The sequence below is a fragment of the Protopterus annectens genome, chromosome 2.part0 (genome assembly GCF_019279795.1).
Source record: "Protopterus annectens isolate FY-2018-M chromosome 2.part0, PAN1.0, whole genome shotgun sequence".
Lineage (NCBI taxonomy): Eukaryota > Metazoa > Chordata > Ceratodontiformes > Protopteridae > Protopterus > Protopterus annectens.
Window position 1 is genome coordinate 1,596,096,761 of NC_056728.1, and position 15,990 is coordinate 1,596,112,750.

Consider the following 15,990-nt stretch of genomic DNA (forward strand, 5'->3'; position numbering starts at 1 on the left):
AACTTCCGTGGCCAGTACAGTTGCTGCAGGTGTCGGGTAAGGTACATTCCAAATGTGGCATTGTAACCAAGCATGGATGTGATGAGTATAGGGGCACAATGACCTCACTCGATCTAGATGTGAAACCATGTGGGATAAGGTGGCCCACATAGAAGGTGTGTCCAACCACTTTGGCAACGTGAATGTCAAAGGCAACAGTACGAGTAAGTCATGTCCCCAAACCCCTAACAACACCTACCGTATGTAATGGAGTACTACCTATGTAGTAATGTGTGGGCATGTTGTTATTCTCAAAGGGGATGACTATGCAACTAATGGCATTTAGCTGTAGGCCATAGCTCAGGCACCAGTCATCCATCTCTGTGAGACCCTTTTTGAGTATGCATGTGGCAGCTGGAAAGTTGATCATGGCACCCAGTTTGCAGTCAAATGCAAACATGTTCAGCCATATTCCCCCTGTGGTAGCCTGTACATCAGACAAATATATACTGAACAAGAGAGGTCCCAGGACCGAGCCGTGTGGGATGCCACGTGTAACTAGTGTATAGTCACACATGGCACCTGCAATTCTGACCATGTGGGTGCTATCCCTGATCCAGGTATCAATCCGTCATGTGAGATATGTGTCCATATCGACGCTGGTGAGCCTATGCATAACGGCCCAGTGGGTTATTGTGATGAAGGGTTTTGCAGGGTTCAGGTAGGCTGTGTGGACAGCCGTTCCTATGTCAATGGACCTGTTAGCCATTTAAAGAATACAAACAGGTTCAAGAGGCAAGATCTGCCCACAACAACGCTGAAATGTGTAGGATACAGTGTCTGTAGGTTCCTGATGTCTATGTGTATGAGTCCCATGACAATACGCTCCATAGCTTTGCAGAAAAGGCTACTTAGGCTTATAGGGCAATATTGTCTGTGGTCCGTTGTGGCACCAACTGTGTGGAGCGGGACCACTCTTGCTGTACGCCATTCCTTGGGTACGTATCCTGTGGTAACTCCGATATTGAACAGTGATGTAATGTGAGGGTTGCGTCTGTCATGATGCTCGTGTAAGATGCATGCTGGGACACCATCTGGTCACATTGATACTGTGATGTACACTTTGGGGAGGGCAGCACTCACCTGTTACTGTGTGTTGTCAGGGAGGTTATACTCTGTTGGGATGGATAGTTGCTCCTTAGGGGGGGATGGGTGGGAGACATCTGCACTGAACCTGTTTGCCAGGATGTTGGCAATGCCAGTGGATTCAGGGTAGGTTTAGTCAGTATGCAGTAACTCACAGCATACCAGTGAGTGTCCACCCAGGTTCCTGACATAACTGAAGAAAGCCGTGTGATAGTCCTACATGTCTGTTGCAATTGTCTGGTAGAAGCGGCCCTTAGAAAAGTTCATGAGTGATCATAGCTGTCTGCTAGTACAGATCACAGATGCCTTTCCAGTCTGGGATTTTGCTCTATCATGTAGTAGCTTCCTCCTGACATTGAACAGCTTATTAATGGCTGGGGTCTACCATACAGGTCCCCTGCCATTGGAGTAGTGAGTCCTGTTGTTATTTGGGATAGCACAATCCACGCAGTCCGCTAGGTGTCCATAGAATGTGTATGTAAAGGATGCAGCAGTGTGAGCCATATGTGGCACTATCTCAGGGTCTCTGAAGGATACCACCTTGCTTCGGTGACGTGAGTCGTTGACTCATGAGAAGTTCACCAAGATTACCCAGGATGGGTGTGTGGAGGGTATATGTATATCCAGTGAGATACATGTATGTTCTGACCTTACCAATGAGGGGTATATCACTGGTGTGGAACATAGGGTCCCCATGTTGGTGATGATCAGGTCCAATATGTATTCCCCCTTGTGGCTGTGCTGACTGGTTGTGCCATAGCATATGAGTCTACAAATTGTAGCGACTGTTGGGTGAGGGTGTCAGGGCTTGAGTAGTATCCCCAGTCAATATTTGTGTATATGAAGACGCACAATATAATGGTGTCTGTGGAGACCTTCATATTCTCCATAGTTCCCACAAAAGCCGAGAGTGGTCTCTGAGTTTGGGAGTGTGTTCTGTAGCAGGCAACAAACTGAAAGGCAGTATTGCACAATGGTAGTTGTATATGTATGGTCTGTGATGCTTTGTGCAGTGCTACTAACCCGGAGGTGTGTGTATCTGTGATGTATATGGATACCCCCCCTAGTTGTGTTGTCTGTTCCAAGTCTTGTTGTCAGACAGCATGGTATGAAACATAACCTGGTAGTGCTGGTGTGCATAAGTGAGCCTGAACCAGGCGTCTCTCAGTGCACAGATATCGCTATCCTCCATACTGAGGAGAGTCCTCAGTGGCCGCAATATGAGGTTAACATGACTGTTGTTGAGCAGCATTACCCTTAGTTTCATTTAACCTGTAATGTCTATGGAGGTGTGTTTGTCTTCTGAGCCCTGCTTAAAAAAGGCACTATGGTGGTAGCAAGAGCCTTAGCCAGCATTCCAAAGTCCAAGGGTGACAGGTGCAAGCTGTCCATAGTGAAGCTACGTGGCATGTTGAGCATGTCACCATAGGCTGACAGACACGGTATCCCCTATGAATTAAACAAATTTGTTAGGCAATTGTTAAATGTGATATATGTGTCCGTATACTGTGACATCATACTTGGTGGGTGTAAGATGCTAGACAAGGTCAGGGTCATACTGGCCTGGGCTACATGATCAGAGTGTTCCTCCATGTATCATGTCATGTGGTCCAGGGAGTAACGTCTGAGGTTATACACACCAGCATGGACAATGATGGTGCCAGTCCTGCACTTGCTTTGGAGTGACCTGACTGCCTGTGTTATGCGGCAGATCCTGGCACCCAACAGACAGCCCAAAGTGACTATTCCCTTGTTAGGGTTGGTGAGTGGTACGTCAGTGTGTCTGACAATAAGTGTCGCCTATTTCAAGTGTATTAGGTGTGTTGTTTAGCCAGAAGGGCAGTGACTGTTTGGCACATTGACATTGTGAACTATGTGATATGTGGGTACTGTAGTGGGGTAGCAGGTGTGTGTATGTCTGCTTTGGAGGTCTCTGCTGCTTAGGTAGAGTACATTTACAGCATCCGAGTATGTCTATGTGTGATAATGTGGTTTGAGTGCTGTTGGTAGAGGATATGTAAGACTTACCTTCACCACCTGATAGACTGTGCCAGTCATGGGTCGAGAGAGTTCAGCACCCTGTGTGTCTATATAGTTGCATCTCACACATATATCTGAGTTTGTTGGGAGGAGGAGAGGGTTGTCTGTGTACATGAGGCAGATGTGGCATTGTGTCAGTATCACAATATCCACCAGCTGGACTTAAGAGTACACACGAAACCGACCCTATGGACATGCCAGGATATTATCATGACATACTCTGTAGCCTGATCACAAAGGATCAGTAGGGTGTTAAGGATGTAAAAGAGTATAATGGGGATCAGTGCTCATGTTCATTGGTGTTTTGTAAAGAGTAGCTGAGAAAGAGTCCAGACTGAATCATGACACCTCCTTCAGCTATGTCATAAATAGCAATGTACACCCATATATGTCCTGAGTCAGGGCCAACTGTACCTGAGTGACAATGCCGACATCATGACAGACAGGCCCATATGTACATACCCATCTCCCACTGACAATAGTTCACATCATCATACCAGGAGATATCACATGTAGAATGGATGAGCAGCTACCCCCACTGCCAAAAGCATGGCAGCAAGTGGAATACATTGATGCCCAATATGTGTCATGCACAAACTACAGAACAAACAGATCATGCACCTGACCAGTCAGCTGGGCCTCACCCCCTACACAGGATGTGTAACCGGTGAATGTGTCACAGCTACATATGGCACTCCCCACAAGTGTTGGTGCACAACACACCATGGGAAGTCAAGTCCAGTATGCCTATGAAGTCTAATCTGCAAGGTTGTGGAGTCCATCATGGTTGCAGTCATAAACAGAGCTACTGGAAGCTGACATACACACAACCCTAGCAACCGTGGTATGTTCATGTGTGGATCATGGTTCCCAAACATGTTAGACTGTTTGCAAGGCAGCCAACCAGGACATACATCAATGAACACATCTACACATGTGTCACATAGACTTTGACTAGCCCTTTATCAACATCCCAGACACATGTAGTATCCACAAATCCAACAAGCTGTGCATAGATATATGTTGACATATGACAGAATGTCAATGTGTCCACAGATAGATCACACAAGGTAAGGATTCTGAGGTCTTTTGCAAGCTGTTGACACCTGCTGACCCACATGGGCCATTCCTGGAATGGCATAAAACAAAGTGTACACACATCACCATGTCCAGCCTGATGATGTCACCATCCTACAAATACAGCCGGAGAAGGGAAACCATTCAGTAAAGCAAATAGCGCACCGTGTTAATGCGTCTCTCTCTAGTATCATAACATAGTTAGGTAGGGGTTAATCTTGCAAACAGTGAGTGTGTGTGTGTGTGTGTGTCTGTGTGTGTGTGTGTGTGTGGGCGGGGGTGTATGTGTGCAGTTTCCTGTGAGAGGTGTCCCCTTTTTGGAGACTGTGAAAAATCACTAAAAGAGGTACATTCCTCTTTGGAACGACTGATGATGTCACCATCCTACAAATATAGCCGGAGAAAGAAAACCAGCCAGTAAAGCAAATAGCGCACCATGCTAATGCGTCTCTCTCTCTAATATCATAACAAACTTAGGTAGGGGTTTGAATCCTACAAACAATGAGTGTGTGTGTGTGTGTGGGGGGTGTGTATGTGTGCAGTTTCCTTTGAGAGGTGTCCCCTTTTTGGAGACTGTGAAAACTCACTAAAAGAGGTACATTCCTCCTTGGAAAGACTGATGATGTCACCATCCTACAAATACAGCCGGAGAAGGGAAACCAGCCAGTAAAGCAAATAGTGTGCAATGGTAATGCGTCTCTCTCTAGTATCATAACATAGTTAGATAGGGGTTTGAATCCTGAACATGCTGACTGTGTGTGTGTCACTGTTGGTCAATGCAGTGTGGGTTTTGCTTTTACTATGGTATGACATAGTATGATTACAACAGTAAGTGCATTGCACACATCAGGTATCATGTCCCCTCAATCAGTACACAGGTGTGAAGCCTGCATACTACATGAATACATTTGTTTCCATTGACAGGTTGTGCCGTTGTTTCTCAGATCATAGGTCACATATGTATGTATGTGACAAGGTCGTCCACTGTCGTGTTCTGTGGCACACACACCCATGACAGTTACTTAAGTGTAGTGTGAGTGAGGGTATATGCCTGGGGTATATGTCAGACATGTTCATACACAACAAAGTCTGCCAAGAATGGACAGTCTTTATAGGTGTATGACTGCCTTGTGGATATGCATTCAGGCCTCTAATGTCTTATGTGATACAATACCTATGTATATGTGGATACCAAGGGACACATGACATAACATGGGTCTGTATATACACAATGGTACCCAACATACATGTTGAGGGCTACCACCTGTGTGGTACTGATGGGATAGTATGTATAGTACATGAGGATGACTATGCCATAGTCGGCTTACTGCTATACAGCATGTATCAGACAACAGGTATCTGTCTGTATGATACCCTTGTGTAGGATATGCGTCCCATCCAGGGAATGCATTGTAGGCCAATCCATGCATTTCCAGATTTGGATGGATACATCCCTAGTGTGTCTGCATGTACCTAAGGGGGCTATATGACAAACAGGTGTGGTCACAGTAATGGGTGGCAGTCATTACCACTGGTTAGTGTTATAGTGTAACACCGGAAGGATCCAGTTGATACAGGGTTCCCTACTACTGTGTGTCATTTTTCAGGACATCATCCAATGATTGCTTATAGTCATGCTGTTGAGGTTGTGTATACTACCAGACCGCAAATCATTGACAGATATTAACTGTATCACCCACAGCATAGTGTCAACCCATGTCATACACATGTCTTCCCATGTTAGTACATAACTGTAGTAGAATGCATACTGGCCATTGAAAGATGCTATGAGATGTTAACAATGTGTAAGACAGGGTATGCCACATGTACCATGTGTCCACTATGCACGTACATCCAGACAGTGCGCACCCACCATGTTCGCAGATGTATACTTGCTAATCTGTACTGCACACATCACACATGTACTGTCCACTCACTAACACATGCTGGCAAAACATTACACTTCAGCCAAGTGGCACATGGGTGGATAATACATACTCAGACCTAACAGTGGTGTAAACAATGCTACATTGACAATCAGAGCTTTGATGCATAATGTCTGCTCAGATAAACCTACAAGGATGTAGTTACACTTCCTTGTTGACAACTTGCTATTATTGCTACACTGCTATAGTGTCACCCTGTGCATCAGCACCATGTTAGCCTGTCCCCCTGTCAATAATGCAGATGACAGGGGGCGGCACAGGTATCATCATATGCACAGGGCGTTTTGTTGTTTGCCAGAATCTGACATTGACCCATCCAATCGACATGTCTGTGTTTGTGTGTGTGTGTGTGTGTGTGTGTGTGTGTGTGTGTGTGTGTGTGTGTGTGAGGGACAACAGTACAGCATGGGCCAATGTTGATGTAATGTGTGTGTGTATGTGTGAGCCCTAGTTGTTTGCTTAATATGTGTGTGTTTGAATGCACACAGCTCCACCATGTGGCTGCCATATATGGTAGTTTGTGGGACAGCCACATACTGTACCTGCTAGGCTGTACAGAACACTGTCTCCAGCCACAGACACAGTACCTGTGCCTGGCAGGGGTGCTACGGACAGTATCGGGTACCACCCTGACTGGGTACTGTCATCAGAGGCAGAGGTATGACGACTGGACCCATGTCCCTGCTGGGATTGGCCAGAGCCACATGCATGTGGTCTAGTGGGATGGTCAATGGACAGGTCAGCCCCAGCATTGCTGAGGCTGGTACTGCCACTATGGGAGCGGCTGTGAACTGTGGGCCGGGCGCAACCACTGCCAGCTGTTGCTGTTGCTGGCATGCGTCCGCGTCGATGTCACAACTGTCCCACATGGTCCTGGCTCAAGGAAGGTGGTGAGGGATGTATTGACAGTATGAATGTATGCATAGATGAGGTTGAATGCTATGTACTGTCGATTGGCGGACCAATGACAGACCCTATCAAATCTCCCTGTGCCAAAATACATGTGTCATCATCCCCACTATTCGTGGCAGTGGCTTCAGGTCGTCTGCTGGTTTCACCAATCCCTAACTCAGCAACTGTGAGGGGAAGACAGGAAACACACTTTATGGTCTGCACATGGACACATGCACACATGCACACATGAACACGTGCACACAGGAACACATGCACACATGCACACATGAACAAATGCAGACATGCACACAGGAACACATGCACACTCCTCACTACAGCAAATACACACACACACAACAGCAATCAAAAACATACTCAATAGTGGTTGAAGGTGGGTGACAGTATCAGAAGGCAAACAGTCACGTGACATGTGTCAGCATGCAAAATATGTGTTGATCAATTCCATGCAGTGTGAGTATAGACAGCCATAGTTAATGACAGAGTACATGGCTGGGGTGCATATGTGTACATGTTCAGTGATTGCCTACACCCTGGAACACAATGTGTACAAGGACATGACATTTCTGTGCAAGTATTATAAGCTCTGCAATGTCCTGTGCACCATCACTCACAGGTATACATACCATGGCTGCATATGTTATCTGTGTGTCACATGGATTTCCATGTCTGAATGCAGTGTCTGTGTCTGTGTCTGTAGCAGATAATTGTGGATACAGGTGTAGTACATGCATGATATGTACACACACAGGATGAGTGGTGCATGTATACATGATGGAATACCAATCCTGGACATGGCCATTGTACAGTGGTTATGGTGAGTGTGGGTCATATTCCAGATATGCCAGTGCCAGCCATGACATTGCATGGTACATGACTGCAACATTCAACATCACACATACCCAATGTGTGTCATGTGACCTATATACCCAATATCATTCCAGGACAAATATGTGTCACTTTTTACAGAATGTGACTGTATGTATATTGTGTATAGTTGCATATGTTTGCACACACACAAAATGCTATGCATAATGTGTATAGGTGCATATGTGTGCACACGCACAACATTAGGTGCAAAGCGATGACAGCTATGTGTAGTACTGTGGTCACTGTAACTGCATGGGGTATAGTACCATTAGCCATCATCAGCATACATCATGTGGTCACTCAAGGCCACCAAAGTGTGCTAGACCACTGCCTCGCATGCTCTACCTGATCTGCAGTGCCGTGGCTAAGTTCTCAATTACACAGCCACATTGCACAAGGGTGTGTGAGGTGCCCAATAGGGAGCATTGCTTAACATGACTGTGTTATGTGTTGAAGAGTGTTGCACAGCCCCATGCTAGGCACCTACCCCTCAGGTATATTATGTGTGGTGAGTGGATGACATGTGGGATACTGAAGTGTGACCTGGCAGCGGATGTCTGGTTACACTATGTGTAGCATGTTGAGGTGTACTGCATATGACAAACGTGTTATGTTGTGTACATTTGTGTCAACTATGCCTATCCAATGTGCAGTACAGCATTGCCACATTTGTGTCTGGTGCTCTGTGCATTGCATGTTATTGAGGCAGCTACTGACTTTACAGAGATGTTTAACGTCTCACAGCAAACATGCACAGCATGCCTTATGCGTAGCTGTGTTATGTATACATGGCCTACACCTCACCTATAACATGCACATTTCAATACCAATTTTAAAGTGTTAACACACTCACCAGCATGTATCGTCTGCCCTGCTGTCACACCAGAGGGACCTACAAGAATATGACACAGTTTGTCAGTGGCCACAACTGTGGCATTGCTACTGTGAGTGTGCTAAACTACAGTAGAACAACAGGCATAGGTGTATGAATACTATTCAAAATATCAGTATTGCACACAATAGGCAGCACAACTGCTAAACACAGTACACATTTCACATATGCATAATCTAACAATACAGGTAACAGTAGTCTACAGCTAGGGCATGTTACCTGCATGCTCCATGTCACCATGCTGGGTGGCTCCGGCCTCCATGATGGCACATGTGTGATGTTGTTGCTGCTGTAGGCCAGGAGCCACCACACTTAGGAGCAATTCCTCAACTCTGGTGAGGGGGGGATGTATGGCCACCCCACCACCTGTGGCAAGCTGTTGTCTATGGATATCAGATGCACGCTGCCGGACATGTCTAATTAAATCACTGCAGTGATGGTGTACTTGCTCATATGTCCAGTTATGCATGCCTATGTCATTTGTCCGATGAACAAGATCTTGCCACAGTGCAGTACGCTCATGCTGGTGCTGGCTGGCCCTGGAAAATAGCAGGGTATAGTGCTGAACCAGGCTGTGGTGGATTTCCTGTTCCTCTGTGGCTGTGTAGGAGGGATTCCTTTGATGAGCCATAAGCCTGGAAGACAAGTAAACGATACGTGTGAGCAAGTCATGTGGCACACTTAATATTATACAGTACAGATATCAGTTAACTTCCATATATAGCATCTGTTTGTCTTTCAGAGGATACACACATTCAATACCACATATCAGTGTTCAGCCCACAACTGTCTGACAGTGCCTGCCACACTCCATATAACAAACCAGTATACACCAGTATTGGGCACACTGTTTGGGATCTAATGCACAACCTCGCCACGGGGGTACATATGAAGCTAATGCATGAAGAAATATGTCATCCATTGCAAAGAATGTGAAGTACAGTTACAGTATAACCAGTAACCCACCCTAGTCGTTGATGCCATACCCCTACCTAACATATGTGCACAGTTGTTAATATAGCTGGCATACTGTTGTAACAGAGTATACATGTTGCTAGGTACACACGCAAACCCTGCAACACACGTGATTGTGGACATGGTACAGGCATCATTACACACACATCAGACATTCATACAACACACAAATGTATGCTGACACAGATGAGCATTTCCTGTGTACCTTACAGTACTGCGTGCCCCTACTTACAGATACCTATGCCTGAGGTATGTAATCTGTGCAGACTACAGGAAACACACAAGACAGTGTTACCAGGAAATGTGAACATACACCATACTGTGCTGTTTAGGCCTACAGCTTTGGGTAGTACAACAGTTCAAATGTCAGCTGGATTCACCAGCAGTACCACTTACTGAGCATACATGTATTGCTTCAGCCTACGTTGGGACACCACAGTCGTACACAAGGAACTACGTCACAACATATGCCATCCTACTATGTCTGCATCCCAATAACTGACACATCTTTCTCTGGCCTAACACCTAGGACACAAACAAGCATGACAGAAACATCCTCACACTAAGCTATCACACCGTTACAGACCTTGCACACATTCACTGTCACACTCATTCCACCTCACATAGCAGGTATTGAACTGAGTACATGTGTGTGTGCATTGTGTCATAGGTAGGTAATACGCCATTGGCCCTTGGGCTTACAGCAGCCTAGGCATATGCTACCCTGACTTTTGACACGCATGTAATTTGATTTCACTTGCTCCTGTCAACCGGATACACAGAGGTGATTCCCAGGACATGTTCCCTATTCCCTAGACAATCATCAGGTGTATGTATGACATCTGCCACTGAGGAGCCTTGTTTGTTAATGCTGGGTGATTTACTCCAGAGTATGGCATATTTGCCAATGAGAGCCTATCCCTCCAGCATGTATGTTCAGCAGAGGTAACCTCTGGGTGGCCGGTATGCAACGCACTGTAGCTGTGGTTATGTCAGTCAGTCTGCATAGGGTATGTGTTTGAGGGCAGTATTACTCTTTGTGAGGTATGTCTGTAGCCTTTCCACTTGCTGTAGTCGTCATGTGAGGTACATACCACATGGGGCATTGTGATGAGTACAGGGGAACACTGATCTATATTTCCGTACATGACACAACGTTTGTGATGACACGTACCATGTAGACAGATTACAAGACTAGTGTGGCACTGTGAATATTAAAGGGGAGGCTACTGTCCACCTGTGTCCCATGTTCCCTTCTGACACCTTCAGTGTTAGGCAGGCAACCACCTATCTGGTAGTCAGTGGGTAAAGTGTTTTGGAATGGGGTATGGCACTGCAGTATCAACACTGGTGTTCAGTCCATGCCTTGGTCACCAGGTACCTGTTGCAATACGTCTGACCCTGTGTCTCCCTCTCTCACTATATATATATATATATATATATATATATATATATATATATATATATATATATCTGAATATATACATATATATATATATATATATATATATATATAAAAATCTGAATATATATATATATATATATATATATATATATATATATATATATATATATCTATATATATATCCATATATATCCGTATATATCTGTATATATCTATATATCTCTATGTATATGTATATATGTATATATCTATATATGTATATATGTATATATCTATATATCTGCATATCTATATATCTATATATATCCATATATCTATCTATCTATAGATATACATATATATATATATATATATATATATATATATATATATATATATATATATATATATATGTGTGTGTATATACACACATACTTGTAAACATCCATTGCTGTACATATACATGCACATATAGGCACATATACTGCCCACCTTTCATGGTGGGAATATCAATTATGAAACAGTTGTGAGACATACAATTATGTAATAATATTGCACAGTGTTGTGCAGAATGCATTTCGCTGTCCTCAGGCCATATAGCTCTAGCAGACTTCACTGGCTGTAACTCAGTCCCACAGCATTTAACCACCACATGGCATATACCTGCACTGCTTGCTGTTTTCAATGCCACACACTACAACCTACATAGATATGTGCACATAGCAACCTTCAACTACATATATATATATCCAACCTTTACTAACAATTGCAGTATGTCCCTTGCCCTATGCACATCTGCATATACATATAGATAAGGACTGCTACCACATATGGAGGGTTGACAGTATGTAGAGTTCCCTTCAGACACATCATTCAGATGCCAGCAAATACATCTGTGTTACATACCTTACCTTTGTATTTCTCACTAATGTCTGTTGTACCTGTTGACGTGTTTTATTTTTTATTTATTTATTTTTTGGTTTGGTGTCTCCAGCTGCCTCTGTTTGTTTGTCTGTCTGTCTGTCTGTCTCTGTCTGTCTGTCTGTCTCTCTCTCTCACTCTCTCTCTCTCTCCAGTTGCTGCAATGATATTATTGCATGTGTGGACAGCAAGTACAAGCTGCTTTTGTAGGTATCTGCACATGTGCATGCGATGGCCTCTGCACCAATTGGTGCCCACCATTCACTAATTGCATGCAGCCTGCTGTGTGGTAACTGCAGTTCTCACTGTGATTTCAGGACACTGCTATAAAATGATAGGTTAGGTAGACATAGGCCTTTCCGTTTTGCAAGGTGGGGACCATGCTTGTTTGCTGTGGACACTGTTGTGTCAGTCAGAAGGCTGGTATATGTCTCATATCTGAAGCTGGGTTGTAGCCGCTGAAATGCATGTTGCACTGAAATCTGACTGTTGCTTCTTCCAGTACACTCTTCTCAGTGTATAAGTTTACTCACACCTCCTAATGCTAACACTGGATACATGGGTGTATGTACTTTCTTTTGGAATTAGGGAATTAACTGGCATACAACAGTAGTTATTGCAATGTATTCTTATGGCTTTCCTATTTTCCCTTTACATTCACTCCTTGTAATGCATGTTATATTTCTTTATTGCAATGTATTCCTATGGCTTTCCTATTTTCCCTTTACATTCACTCCTTGTAATGCATGTTATATTTTTTTCAGCACCAAGTTATTTTTTATCTGCTGTTGCTTAGTGGTACATCATGCAGACTGGTGAGTCCAAGGTGTGGGGTTTGAGACTTTCAATGGTATTTTATTTTGCTGCTGAGCAGTACAAGGGCCTTGTCATACAGAGTGACTAAGGCACTTTTAAGCAGTTGTAAGCAGGTTTCCACGGTTTGGAGCGACGCTTAGCGATGCTAAGCTAAGCTTAGCTTCACTTATTTTATGTTAGCAATACTAAGCTAAGCTTGATGTAGCTTATCATATCTTAGCAATGCTAAGCTAAGTGCACACATGCGCACACTGGTGCAAACACACTTACAACTGTTTACAAGTGCTCACTCCCGCTAACCCCTGCGCTCATTTCTTTGACAGAAAAGTAAATGGGGAGATAGGACTGTGGTGATAAAGGGTGCACAAAAAGGGGAAGACAGTAGGGAAACTAGCTTGGGATGTACACGATGGGTGTGGAGAAGGTCCATAGCTGCCCATTTCTTTACCAGCAACAGCTGTGCATATGTAATACATTAGGTGGGATATTTGAAACCTTCCACCCCTGAGAGAGGGGTGAGGACAACTACATATGTTGTACTACCAGTTATGAATATCAGGCACATGCACTGTTTGTGAACTGCTATACTGTCATTAGTACGTTACTCACTTCTGAACAGTTTGTGGTTTGTTTGTGTTGACATTAGCACAGTCTGCTCAGGACAACTGGACATATTTCTGTACTGTGTATGCCTACCTACACCCTTAGTTGTGTCTGACTACACAGGTATATAGTACCTTTGGGTAGGGGTGCAGAACTGCAGAGTGCATTATTTATTATCGTGTGATGATTATCTTATTGAACATGCAGAGTTGCTGTGTACCTGTAAGTCTATGAAGGCTTGTAGTCTGTCTGAGTAGCTCCCACCTGTGGACATATCCAGATGGTAGACAGAGGTCAGCCTAGTATTCTTTGACTGTTCACCACAGCAGTCTTTTCAGCACCTGAACAATGGCATTGTCATAGGTGGTTGCTATATTTCTGTGTTGTACTTCTACATAAGGGCATGCTTGTGGGATTCATTCTACAGCTATTTGCAGAGTGTGTAACAGCAGACAAGCTGATATGCCTATGTGTTTCTGACTCTTCCAGGTCTCAGATACTCTCTCGTATATATTTGAACAGCCTTAGGGAAAGGTACATATAACTGGGATACACCTGTCATATAGTTCAGACATTTTGCAGTTCAGACTTTGGGGGATTCAGAGCATATCTATTACTACACATTTTCTGATGTGCAAGCTGTGTCTACTCTCACTTATTGACATTTGTCAATAAGTGAGATTCAATACCTTTCTGCCTACTGTTAGTACATTTCACAGGGAGTCAGAGGGGCACAGCTAACATTTGTTTACAAATCAGGGTCATCACTGTAGAGCAGTCACTGTTGGGAGGTCTGGCCTGTGACCTATGCAAATATGCCAGTGTTTATCCTGCTCTGATACTGTGTGGGGTTTGTAAGCTGCTACTGTAACCTTATTCCCTTCTAGCATGGCTGATTCTCTTTTCACAGTCATGTCATGCAATTCAACAACACCTGCTGGTTAAGGTCCACAGAACAAGATTTGTGTTATGCCATTCCTATTTTCCCTTTACATTCACTCATGGTAATGCATGATATATTGCTTTCAGCACTAAGTTATTGTATATTTGTTTTGGTGTAGTGGTACTTCATGCAGACTGGCGAGTCCAAGGTCCTGGGTTTGAGACATACAAGGGTATTTTATTTTGCTGCTGAGCAGTACAAGGGCCTTGTCATACAGAGTGACTAAGGCCACTTTTAAGCAGTTGTAAGTGGGTTTGCATGGGTTTGCGTGACGCTTAGCAATCCTTAGCTAAGCACACACAAGCTCACACCCACGCACCCACGCTAACTACTGCTTAAAAGTGCTTACTCCCGCTAACCCTTGCGCTAATTTCTCTTAAAGAAAAGAAAATGGGGAGATAGGAAAGTGGTGAAAAAGGGGGCACAAAGAGGGAAAGACAGTAGGGAAACCAGCTTGGGATGTGCAGGATGGGTGTAGGGAAGGTCCATAGCTGCCCATTTCTTTACCAGCAACAGCTGTGCATATGTTTGAAATTTGGTGTGAAATTTGAAACCTTCAATCCCTGAGAGAGGGGTGAGGACAACAAAATATGTTGTACTGCTAATTAGAATTATCAGTTTACATGTCCAGCGGACATGTGTGCAAATTGGGCAGCTATGTATGGGGCATATTTTTTTTTGTGGGAACAGATTGTCCTTTTTTTTATTTTTATTTTTTCAGGTGAGAGTGGAATGTGAGGTAGCGGATGTAGGTATATTTGGCGAGGTAGGTTGGGGAGGTAAACAAACAAGACAAACAAGATGCATACAGGGGCGGAGTTTGACACATGGGGTAGGTGAACACAATTGACGGGGAAGGTTGTTTGGAATCGCAAGCCCATGAGCCCACAGATGGTAACAGTGGAACTGAGATCCCCACCCATGGGCAGTCACCACTGCACCTTCACAGCCTCGAGGGTGGCTGTGCTGGGGGCTGAGTAGGATGGGCAGGCTCACCCGAGAGACGCACCACTCTCACCTCAAGCTGGCCTAGGGGATCAGCGACTGAACCTGGATCTCCCTACGCACCACAGCCCGGACCCTTGGAAGGATGACAGGTGGCCCTTCTCCACCCACGCTTGCACGGTGGGGATGAGCCCCATCCCCTGCAGCGTTTCCACCCAAAGGTTGCACAGGACCAACGGAGGAGGGGAGCCAGGGCTGGGCACCGGAGCTGCTGGTGCCAGGTGCACTCGCCAACTGAGGAGGGACAGGTGGGTCCGCTGGGACTGGCCTTCCCATACGTTCTGTGATTTGGTGTGTTTAATTACAACATAAACAACAGCATTCCAGATTAGTTGTAACAGCATGCAGTAATATTCCCATTAACCCAACACTACAAGGTTCCAACAGTTGAACAGCAAGCATAACACATGCATATATTGAACGACAGTGGATATTCCAACAGCATGCAGGGATGTTTGGTAGCAACAGGCCACCATGAATG